Genomic DNA, 12566 nt, shown 5'->3' on the forward strand with positions numbered 1-12566 from the left:
AAATGATTCAGAGTGTGCTCTGACCACAATGGAATGAAATTAGATATCAGTAACAGAGGGAAACTGGGAAATTCACAAATACGTGGAAATTAACCAACACACTCCTAAGTCACTAATTGGTAAAAGAGGAAATCACAAGGAAAATTAGAAAATAGTCTGAGATGACAGAAAACAGAAACAAAACATAACATGGTGGTAATGGTTGCACAGTGATGTGAATGTACTTAATGCCACTGAGCTGTACACTTAAAAGTGGTTAAAATAGTAAATTTTATGTATGTTTTTCCACAATGAAAAGAAGAACCTTGCCATTCATTCATTGTTCAACAATAAATATTTAACACCTGCTATGCTCCATGCACAAAATTAAACAACGTACCATAACCTTGGGGATGCAGTAAAAGCAGTGCTCAGAGGGAAATTTATAGCTATAAATTCTTATATGAAAAAAGAAAGATCTTAAATCAGTAATCTAAACTTCCATCTTAAGAAACTGGTAAGAGAGCAAACTAATCCAAAAGCAAGCAGAAGGAAGAAAAAATAAATACTAAATTAGAAATAAATGAAATAGAGAAAAAAGCAAAAATCAACAGATTAAAAATTGAAAAGATCAACAAAATTGACAAACCTTAAGCTAGTCAAGCTAGTCTGACCAAGAAAAACAAGGACAAGACTCAAATTAATAAAATCAGGTATGAAAGAGAAGACATTACTACTGACCTTACAGAAATAAAAAGGAATATGAGAGAATACTAGGAACAATTATATGCCGACAAACTAGACAACCTAGATAAAGTGTATGCATTCCTAGAACAGCATTACTGAGATTGACTCAAGAAAAAATAAAACATCTGAATAGTCAAATAGCAAGTAAAGAGATTTAATTAACAATCAAGAAACATCTCACAAAGAGCTCCAACTCAGATGACTTCACATTTGGTGATTCTACCAAATATACCAAATGCAAATTCTTTGCAAACTCTTTCAAAATAAAGAGGAGGCTGGGGTGCTTCCTGGTTCATCGTTTGAGGATGTTATTACTCTGTTAACCAAACCATACAAAGACATCATAGGAAAAGAAAATTACAGACCAGTATCCTTTATGAATATAGATGCACAAAAAAATCCTCAACAAAATACTGGCAAACTGAGTCCAGCACCAGATCAGAAGGATTATACACTATGACCAACTAGGATTTAACCCAGGAATGCAAGGTTGGTTTAACAGCTGGAAATCAGTGTAACCATAATAATAGTAAAGGACAAAAACCACATTATCTCAATAGCTGCGGGAAAAGCATTTTAGATGGTAAAAACACTCAACAAACTAGGAATAGAAGGGAACTTCTCAATGTGATAAAGGCCATTGATGAAAACCCACAGCAGCTGCCATACTTAGTGATAAAAAATTGATTTTTTCTCAAGATCAGGAACAGGACAAAGATGTCCTTTTATGTCACTTCTATTCAGCATTGTACTGGAGCTTCTAGCCAGGGCAATTAGGCAAGAAAATGAAATAAAAGGCGTCTAGGTTGGAAAAGAAGTAAAACAATCTATTTGCAGATGATGTGATCTTGTATATAGAACACCCTCAGGAATCCACTGTAAAACAATTAGAGCTGGACTTCCCTGGTGGCACAGTGGTTGAGAATCTGCCTGCCAATGCAGGGGACATGGGTTCGAGCCCTGGTCTGGGAAGATCCCACATGCTGCGGAGCAACTAGGCCCGTGAGCCACAACTACTGAGCCTGCGCGTCTGGAGCCTGTGCTCCGCAACAAGAGAGGCCGCGACAGTGAGAGGCCTGCGCACCACGATGAGAGTGGCCCCTGCTCGCCGCAACTAGAGAAACCCCTCGCACAGAAACAAAGACCCAACACACACGTAAATAAATAAATAAATAAATAAATAACAAAAACAATTAGAGCTAATAAGTTCAACTAGGTTTTAGGATACAAGATCAATATAAAAAAATCAGTTGTATTCCTATACACTGTCAATCAATAATCCAAAAATGAAACTAAGAAAACAATTCCATTCATAAAAGCATCAATAAGAATAGAAACCTTAGAATAAAGTTAAGGAAGAAATGTAAAACTTACATTCTGAAACTATACAACATCATTGAAAGAAATTAAAGATCTAAATAAATAGAAAGACATCCTATGTACTTGGATCGAATGACCTAGTATTGTTAAGATGGCACTATTCCCCAAATTGATTCAACATACTCCCTATTAAAATCCCAGCTGTCTGTTCTGCAGAAGTTGACAAGCTGATCTTCATATTCATATGGAAATACAAGGGACCCTGAATAGTCAAAACACTCTTGAAAAGGAAGAACAAAGTTGGAGGACTTTAATAACTTACTGCAAAGCTACAGTAATCAAGACAGTCTGGTACTGGCATAAAGGGTAGGGTAGACATACAGATCAGTGGAATAGAATGTAAGTCCAGAAATAAATCCTTACATTTATAGTCAATTGATTTTCAACAGGAGTGCAAAGACAATTCAGTGAGGAATAGTCTTTTCAACAAATGGTGCTGGGACAAGTTGATATCCACATGCAAAAGAATGAATTTGGACCCTTTCCTCACTCATATATGTAAATGAACTCAATCATAGACCAGAATGTAAGATCTGAAACAGTAAAACTCTTAGAAGAAAACATAGATGCAAATCTTCATGACCTTAGATTAGGCAGTAGTTTCTTTTCTTTCTTTTTTATTGTGGTAAAATAGGCAGTGGTTCCTTAGGTATGACATCTAAAACACAAGCAACAACAACAAAAAAATAGGCAAATTGGACTTTATTAAAATTTACAACTTTATGTTTCAAATGACACCATCAAGAAAATGAAAGCACACCCCACAGAATGAGAGAAAATATTTGCAAATCATTTATCTGGTAAAGAACTTTTATCCAGAGTATATAAAAATGCATACAATCAACAATAAAGACAACCCAATTAAAAACATAAGCAAAGAGTATTTTTTTTGTGTGTTTTGTTTTTTGGCCGCGCCACATGGTATGCGGGATCTTAGTTCCCCGAACAGGGATTGAACCTGCACCCCCTGCATTGGAAGTGCAGAGTCTTAACCACTGGTCTTCCACGAAAGTCCCGCAAAGAATTTGATTAGACATTTCTCCAAAGAAGATGTCCAAATTGGCCAACAAGTCCATGAAAAGAAGCCCAACACCCAGAGTCATTAGGGAAATGCCCATCAAAGCCACAGTGAGATGCCACTGCATACCCTCTAGGATGGCTATGATAAAAAAGATGGACCATAAGTATTGCTGAAGATGTAAAGAAATTGGAACCCTCATATACTGCTGTGGGAATATAAAATGGTGTAGCCACTTTGCAAAACAGTTTGGCAGTTCTTCAAAACCCTAAACATAGAGTTATAGCCTATATTCTAGTTAACACTCCTATTTGTATATCAAAGAAAATTGGAAACCTGTCCATACAAAACTTGTTCAGGAATGTTTATATCATTATTCATACTAGCCAAAAAGTAGAAACATTCCAAATATCCATCAGCGGATAATTGTATGAACAAACTGTGGTACAGCTATTCAATGGAATATTATTCAGCCATAAAAAGGAATGAAATACTGATCCATGCTATGAGGTGGATAAACCTTGAAGATAGTATGCTAAGTGAAAGAAGCCAGATATGAAAGACATACTTTATGACTCCACTTATATGAAGCGTCCAGAGTAGGCAGATCCATTCCATCAGAAAGTGGATTATTGGTTTTCATGGGTTTGGGAGAGGGGGTTGGAGAGTGACTGCTAAAGGATGATAGGGATTTCATTTTGGGGTGATAAAAATGTTCTGGAATTAAGTAGTGCTGATGGGCACACAACTTTGTGAACATATTTAAAATCGCTGAATTACATTCACTTTATTATTTTTTAACATCTTTATTGGAGTATAGTTGCTTTACAATGGTGTGTTAGTTTCTGCTTTATAACAAAGTGAATCAGTTATACATATACATGTGTTCCCATAGCCCCTCGCTCTTGCGTCTCTCTCCCACCGTCCCTATCCCACCCCTCTAGGTGGTCACAAAGCACCGAGCTGATCTCCCTGTGCTATGCAGCTGCTTCCCACTAGCTATTTTACATTTGGTAGTGTATATATGTCCATGCCACTCTCTCACTTTGTCCCAGATTACCCTTCCCCCTCCCCGTGTCCTCAAGCCTCTCTACATCTGCGTCTGAACCTAGGGGCAGTACGTACGCTTTAAAAGGAAGAATTTAATGATATGTGATATATATTTCAATAAAGCTGTTACTAAAAATCACTGAGGAGTCATTCAAGTTTAAGGATCTGTTTTCCATTGGTATAGTAAACAAACGGGAAAAAAAAGCTGGTCACAGCTATGAAACTGTAAATGAAGCTCTCTGAAAAATACCACAGAAGTAAATGTTGCTAGCCTGAGTGGAAATTTAGGTCCCCTCTTTCTAGAGGAGCCAGCGTATTGGTTAGTGTCTGGGATGAGCCTTGTTTCTCCAATAAGCTGGCTCCCTGCTGAGGTCTCCTGTTTTTACGTAAGACCCTTCCTTGGGAATCTGTAATCTATATTATTACTATTCTTTCCTGTCTGGGGTAACTGCCTTGGTAATGTAACAGCTTGGTATGCTGATGTTGACATCCGTCTTGTGTATATCATTGGGAGAAGAAAAGTCAGCAGTCAGTAGGGAGGTGTCTTTGTTGTCAGTTTGGGTTTCACAGTTCTTTTTTTTTAAATATATATATAATATATATATATATATTTAAATTTTATTTATTTATTTTTGGCTGTGTTGGGTCTTCGTTTCTGTGCGAGGGCTTTCTCTAGTTGTGGCGAGAGGGGGCCACTCTTCATCGCGGTGCGCGGGCCCCTCACTGTCGCAGCCTCTCTTGTTGCGGAGCACAGGCTCCAGACGCGCAGGCTCAGTAGTTGTGGCTCACGGGGCCAGTTGCTCCGCGGCATGTGGGATTCTCCCAGATCAGGGCTCGAACCCGTGTACCCTGCGTTAGCAGGCAGATTCTCAACCACTGCGCCACCAGGGAAGCCCCAGTTTCACAGTTCTTGAATGAATAAGATGAATGTTATTAAATAACTGCTTTTCTCTTTTAAGACTTTTAAAAATGTCTCTTTTCTTCTTAGAAAATATGAAGAGTAGAGGAAATTATTAAGAAGTAGGAGGTAAGCTCTCAAACCTATTACTCAGAAGCTACCTATTAATCTTTTACATACTCTATGTTTGTTCTTTTCTGTAATGTTTTTTACATGTGGGCTATATCATACTATATGTATATAAATGTCATACATTGTATATGTTATATGTGTAACTATGTATATGCAATTTAATGCAGTTTCACATCCTTATTTGTTTAGTTAATTACTAATTTTATTGCAGGTATTTTATGTATTTTTTTTCCCACATAGACTTAAGCTTTACAATTCTTTTGAAGAAGTTAAAACTTGTTTTGGAGTTTTAAAAGTTCCAGACAATTTTAAACGCATAGAGAAGTGAAGAGAATGGTGTAACAAATTCTCGTGTACCTATCAACATGCGTCCGCAGTTTTCAGTGTATGTCCGTGTTGTTTCATCTTTGAGGAGTAGAATAAAAATAGAAGCAATTCTTCTTATTATAAACCTGCCATAGGAGAAGCAAAAATAAAATTAAAACTATGTTCTACTTTTATAGTTCACAAAGAAAAAAATATTTAAAATATCTGAAAGATTTTAAAGAAATTACTTCATTAAAATACTAGTGAAGGCAAGTAGTAACCCTTATGAATGAATCACTTATCTGGCACTTGTGCAGTGTATTTATTTTCTCCTATTGTTTTTTTATAGTATGTATACAGTAATATGGAGCTGCTTTTTTTTTTTTTTTGGTACTTATTTGTGTTTTCCATTGTGTAGTTTTCTACCACATAATTTGTGGAAGTAACTAATCCACCAATTCCATCTTTTTGGGAATTTAAGTCTTTCTTCGTATTTTACACTTCACTGATAGTTACACATTTTATTCCATAATACTGAAAGAGAGATTTTCCTCCATCATGAAATGGTAATGCCTGTTTTTTGAATAATACTTTTCTCTTTGTAATTATAAAAGTAACATATTTTCTATATTCATCATAGAAAAAAATTAGAAAATACAGAAAAGTACAAAGAAAAATCTGTAATCTTAGTACCAGAAATTAACCAACGTTAATGATTTATTTCTGTTCATATGACCTGCGCTTTTAATATAGTGAACTTTCTTCTGTTACTCACTTTTGGGCATTTACATCTTACATTATGGTTGTTTTTTTTGTCATGACTTCACTGTAGTTAATTATTATTCACACTGGGGTGAGTGATAGAGAGAAGAGGGAGTTCAACTGATTTTTTTCCCCCGTTGCACAATATTCTTATGATAACTTGAGGAACTGCAGATTTTAATGCTCTCTCCAAGGTAAATAATTGTATGCCCACCCGAAGTCTCGTGATTCTGCATTTCAAAGATGACGTGTACAGAACTCCCTGGAGACCACAGCACTGTTGGCCTTTGGTGCTGGAAGTTGACTGCTGGTCCTTGTCTGTGCTCAGTCTTTCTGGTCTGAGCCAGACTTTCTGAGAATAAGAACTCTTTTAAAAATATATATATATATTTATTTATTTATTTGGCTGTGTTAGGTCTTAGTTGTGGCACGAGGGATCTTTGTTGTGGCGTGCAGGATCTTTTGTTGCGGTGCACAGGCTTCTTTCTAGCTGTGGCATGCAGGCTCTAGAATGCACGGGCTCAGTGGTTATGGCCCACAGGCTCTCTGGTTGTGGCGCATGGGCTGTAGAGTGCACAGGGTTAGTTGCCCCGTGGCATGTGGGATCTTAGTTCCCTGACCAGGGATCGAACCTGCATCCCCTGCATTGGAAGGTGGATTCTTAACCACTGGACCACCAGGGAAGTCCCAAGAACTCTTTTTAGTGTTCAGCATCACAGGGCTCTATGTAAGTGGAATTTCTGGTATCTGTTAATTGAGAAAATTTTTCAAAATAAGAATTTAGAAATACCTTTTACATTATTTTTGCATTTAAAGATTCATAACTGCATTGCATAAGTTTGAAAATACGGCTAGGAATACTTAGGTCATGGATAATGCATGGCTTTTGTCTGCACTAATTCTCAGACAGACTTTAAATAATTATTTAATTAATTAATTTTTGGCTGTGTTGGGTGTTCGTTGCTGCATGCGGTCTTTCTCTAGTTGCAGCAAGTGGAGGCTACTCTTCGTTGCGGTGCGCGGGCTTCTCATTGCGGTGGCTTCTCTTGTTGGGGAGCACAGGCTCTAGGCGCCTGGGCTTCAGTAGTTGTGGCACGTGGGCTCAGTCGTTGTAGCTCACAAGCTCAGTAGTTGTGGCTCGCAGGCTCTAGAACACAGGCTCAGTAGTTGTGGTGCACGGGCTTAGTTGCTCCACGGCATGCAGGATCTTCCTGGACCAGGGCTCGAACCCATGTCCCCTGCACTGGCAGGCAGATTCTTAACCACTGTGCCACTAGGGAAGTCCCTCTCAGACAGCCTTTAATCACTCCACCCTCTCACCTCGGGTGGGGGTCAGTAGTGTTTGCAGGTTGGGAACCAGTGCTCTGGCCTTGCCAAATGGCTTGTTTTCCCTTGAGCAGGCCATCGTCTGTTCTTTTTTGTGTTTTGTCCATATGTATTTGCACATTCCTTTTATCTGAAATGTTTTTGTGCACTTTTCCTATCCCCCCATTCCTCCCCCACCCCAAGAAGAAATTGAACTCTACTAATGACTGCCAATGACTGTTTTCTTCTGATTTTCAACTCAAGCAAACTTCATTCATTCAAAAACTATTTCTCGAGTGCCATGTTTGTACAAGGCATGGTTGTAGGCATTAGGTGAACAAGATAAGCAAGGTCCCCTCTTTCATAAGAGTGACAGTCCTGTGGGAAAGTCAGACAGCAAATAGGTAAACAAACATGCGATAAATTACAACTTGTCATAAATGCTTTGAAGAGAACAGGATGCAGTGACAAGGGACCGACCCCCTAGAGTGGTCTTTAAAGGGCTTGCTGAGGAGGTGACATTGAAGCTGAAGTGACAGCCAGGCCAGCGCAGGCATAAGGAGAATGTTTCAGGCATTAGGAACAGCAAGAGATAAGGCCCCGAAGTGGTAAAGAGTTTGGCACCGAAAAGAGGCCCGTGCCTGTGACTGGTGTTCAGAGGTATTTGGCTTGGACATTCACATTTGGGAGTCATCAGTTTTATAGGCATTTAAAAAATTCATGGAAATGGATGTTTATTATTTTGGGGTGAGCTTTGGGAGAGGAGCAGAGATGGTTAAAGAAACTTGAGGAGGTGCAGCCAGAGAAGTCGCAGGAAGGCATGCTCGTTTGTGGGAAATTTTTCAGAAGGAAGGAGGGGTCAGTTTGGGGATGCCTCCGAGAGGCGGGGTGAGTGAAGTAGGTCTGCCAGCAGGGCCATCACTGGTGCTCCTGACCAGGGCGGCTGCAGTGGACGGGTGGCAGGGGGCCCGAGGGGAGGACCGCAGGGTGAACAGACAGTGCCTCCGTGCAGCTCGTGCGTGTAGACAGCTGCTTACAGGGGCTCCGCCGTCCCTGGTGTCGCTGATGGAAGGCCTGTGAGCTCCCGGGGCCTTGAGGAAGTGTCTCAGCTGCCGGGACTGAGCCCACAGAGGGGAGCTTGCAGGTAGATGCTGGAGAGCAGGCAGCTGAACAGGTGGAGGGGGCCGCCCCGGGTCGCTGGTGACCGTCCCAGGTGTCTCATCCTGCCTGCTTTACTGAGCGAGCAGCAGGTGAGCCGGTCAGGGGGGAACTGCAGGGTCGGGTAGACGGGCGCCTGCGGAGAAGCTGGGAAAGCTCTTTGGGAGAGAAAGGCAAGCAGAGTTGCCAGAGAACGCGAGCTGGAAGGCTGGTGGCGAAGGGCTTTCTGAAGTTTGAGATCAGTTCAAAACCAGCCTGGTTGGGTATGTGTGTCTTCTCTTCCGCACGGTCACCCCGCAGGCCCGAGAAGGCAGCCGCTTCAGCGTGTCTGCTCCACCCAGTGTTCGGGATTACTAGGCAGTGACTCCCGAGAGAGAGACAGTGGAGGGTAGCTCCATCCTGTTGACTCCCCGTGGGATTTAACGCAGACTCAGAGGAAGGTGAGACTGGGAGGGAGTTTATGGGATCAACGAGGTTGAGGCAATGCACTTGAACACGAGAGCTGGGGGATGGGCAGTCGTGGCGGGAAAGGAGGGTGGCATGGCAGGGCACCGAGGACCAGGCCAGGAGGGCCTGCTGGGGCCGAGAAGGGAAGGCTGGAAGGAGCGGGTGTTGTCAGCCGAGGGGTGGAGAGGCTGCTACAGGAGATGAGAGGAGCTGGGGAAGGAGGCAGCCAGGCCGGAGCCCGCATCCGCAGTGGGTGGGGAGTGACGGGGGGAGTGACGCGTGAGAGCCGGAGGGGCGGCGGGTGCTGCATCTGCCTGGTGTGCGTGGCGGGGGCCCGTCCTGAAGTGCCCCGCTGAATTCCCTCAGGCAGCCACTTCTCCTTTGTCTGCCACCGTAGTACCATCTACAGGCCCCCGGCCTAGGGCCTGTCCCTGTATCACCACCACCGCCTGCTTTTCTGTCTCCTTTTCTGTCTCATCCTTCTTCCAGGCAATGACCTCCTTGAGGGCCTTGACCAAGTCTTACCTTTTGTGCTTTCCAGGAGTTAGCCTGGGACACTTGTCACACCGCTGGCCCAGGGTCTGTTCACTGAGTGACCGTGTGGCTGCCACTGAGTGGGCTGTGGGATGCCCAAGGAAGCGAGAGACTCACTGCTGGCGGGGCATGGCCGGGCGTCTTTAAAGGTTCACACCATATCGTAATTATACAAATGATCATAAGGCAGAAAAAATGTCTTATTGATAGAAACAACTGCTTTTGCCTAGTGTGGATTGGTTCTGCGCGTTTCTAGCTTTCGGGGTTGGCTTGTCATTATGATGCCTGCTTTCTACATATTTTCCAGGGAAATGTTTGATGTGCTCTTGATTCACTGGTGCTGGTCATTTAAAGTGTACCACTTGATGCTGTGATATGGAATATTATTTTATTAAAGCTTCCTGAGTGCTTTGTAATTTGATTTCTTGTTTCTCAATCTTCTATTTCTCGTGCCCCATATAACTTTAACATTTTCATCTTTGAGTTATTAAGTACCCATGCTTTGAACTTTCAGTGAGTCAGTAGTACTGTAGTATAACAAAAATAATACTAACTTTGGGGCCAGGCAGATCTGATTTGCAGTTACCGCCCAACAGTTATTAGCTTTAAAATCTTGGGCAGGGTTTTTTTTTTGTTTTTTTTTTTTTTTGCGGTACACAGGCCTCTCACTGTTGTGGCCTCTACTGTTGCGGAGCACAGCCTCCGGACGCACAGGCTCAGCGGCCATGGCTCACGGGCCCAGCCGCTCCGCGGCATGTGGGATCTTTCTGGACTGGGGCACGAACCCGTGTCCCCTGTATCGGCAGGCAGACTCTCAACCACTGCGCCACCAGGGAAGCCCCTGTTTTTTAAAAAAATTTTTTTAGCCTAACCTTTCTAAGCTTCATTTCTTTATCTTCAAAGTGGGAGTAATGGGAATGCCCTGGCGGTGCAATGGTTAGGACTCGGCACATTCACTGCCGTGGCCTGGGTTCAATCCCTGGTCGGGGAACTAAGATCCCACAAGCTGCACGACCAATAAAAAAAAAAGTGGGAGTAATAACGCTTGCCCATCTCAGAGGTATCTCACCGTCTCTGTTGCCACACTTCTTCCCTCAACCATTCACAAGTTTCCACATCCCTCACTTGCTTAGGCTTATTCCCCCTGTTAAGTGCCATAACTGATGTAGGATGTCCTGTCCATGTTTCGAGACAAAGCTTAAACTGAGCCTTGTCTGACTGGTTTTGACTTGGTCATTCCAGGCCTTCTTGATCCATCCCTTCTCTAAACAACCACAGTACTTATTCATAGCCCTTATTTGGCAGGTGTGGCATTCTATCTGTGAAGTCTGCTAACTGTGCATCCTGTGTTTGTGGGGTTTTTTTTTTTTTTTTCACTATTTATTTGTATATTTGGCTGCACTGGATCTTAGTTGTGGCATGCAAGATCTTCGTTGCGGCACACGGGACCTTTTAGTTGTGGCATGCGGGATCTAGTTCCCCGACCAGGGATGGAACCTGGGCACCCTGCATTGGGAGCATGGAGTCTTACCCACTGGACCACAAGGGAAGTCCCTGTGTTTGTGCTGAATTCTCACATTGACAAGCTTTTTGTGAGTATGTATCTCTTGTCCTCGCCAAGTAAGGTGGAAGCGTTTTCAAGTCAAGTCATAGATTACAGTTATTTCTTTTGTATCTTCTGTAATGAGATGTGATATATGATAAATTGATGGTTAAATAAAAGTAATCAAGATAATGGGCAAACAGAGAAGACAAATGTATTTACCCCATCCATGTAGTCATTCTACAGATACCCACTACACATATGGCTACATATATGTTAGGTTGAAGCACGTGTGTAATATTTTGTGGCTCCTGTTAACTGGTAGAATCCATTTCCTCACACTTTTGTTCTGGGCTGACCTTGTGACTTGCTTTGACCCATAGAATGCTGCAGAAGTGATTTGCACGTTCTGTGTCCTGGGCCTTGAGAGGCCTGGCCACTTCCCTTCGCCGTCTTGGAATGTTCCAACCACGTATAATGAACTGCAGACTCTATGACTGAGTGGTGAGGTCACGTGTGGCAAGAGGTCCAGCCGACAGCCAGCATCAGCGCCTCAGACATGTGGGTGATGCCGCTGTAGACTCTTCAGCTGCAGTCAGGCTGGCAGATGACTGCAGCTGCCTGAGTGATCCCAGGCAGGATTAGCAGGAGGACCTGCCCGCTGAGCCCAGCCAGTCTATACACTTAGGAGAAATATTGACTCATTGCTGTTTTCGGTCACGAGTGAAAAGGGTCCTACCTTGGACTTCTCTTATGGAGAAGCCTGTAGTAGACGCAGAAGATCAGAGCTCACAGCTGGTTCTCTGCCCCTGTCCTCGGCACTTGTCTATGGTTGTGGCCCAAGTGCCACAGAGTAGGGACCGTAAGTAAGGGATCGAGAGAGGATCTGTTTTTTATTATTTATTTATTTTAATGTAAAGTACTTTTTATTTTATTTTATTTTTTGGCCACGCCACGTGGCATGTGGCATCTTATTTCCCCGACCAGGGATCGAACCCGGGCCCCCTGCCTGGGAAGCGCAGAGTCTTAACCACTGGACCTCCAGGGAAGTCCTGGAGCTATTTTTGAAAAATGCCCTGTGCAAGCCCTTCCCACCCTTAATCTCACTTAATGAGTGTGGAGCCAGTATTCTTCCCGTTGCCACTGAGGACGTGGCAGGGTCAGGACTGGAGGCCGTCTCACGTGTGTGCATTACGTCAGGCTGTCCTGCTGGGTGCTTCTTCCTTCTTGCTGAACCTGGTATTTTTTAACTTTTTCCTGTTGGCCTGCAGCAGAGTTGGGCTGCTTCTTGTGATGTAATTGTAAAT

General features: G+C 42.8%; 1 protein-coding gene across 4 annotated transcripts in view; it reads left to right on the top strand.

Moving 5' to 3' along the window:
• Window positions 1-12566, top strand: part of CLASP1 (cytoplasmic linker associated protein 1) — a 268685-nt gene that overhangs the window by 19513 nt on the left and 236606 nt on the right. For 2 of the 4 annotated variants that reach the window (XM_082630777.1, XM_082630780.1), the window contains exon 2: window positions 5163-5201. The exons of the other annotated variants lie outside the window; for them this stretch is intronic. The gene's annotated coding sequence lies outside the window, so the exon portion shown is untranslated. The remainder of the gene's footprint in view (window positions 1-5162; window positions 5202-12566) is intronic. 4 annotated transcript variants of the gene reach the window in all.

The sequence above is a fragment of the Mesoplodon mirus genome, assembly GCF_964341445.2.
Source record: "Mesoplodon mirus genome assembly, chromosome: 8".
Lineage (NCBI taxonomy): Eukaryota > Metazoa > Chordata > Mammalia > Artiodactyla > Ziphiidae > Mesoplodon > Mesoplodon mirus.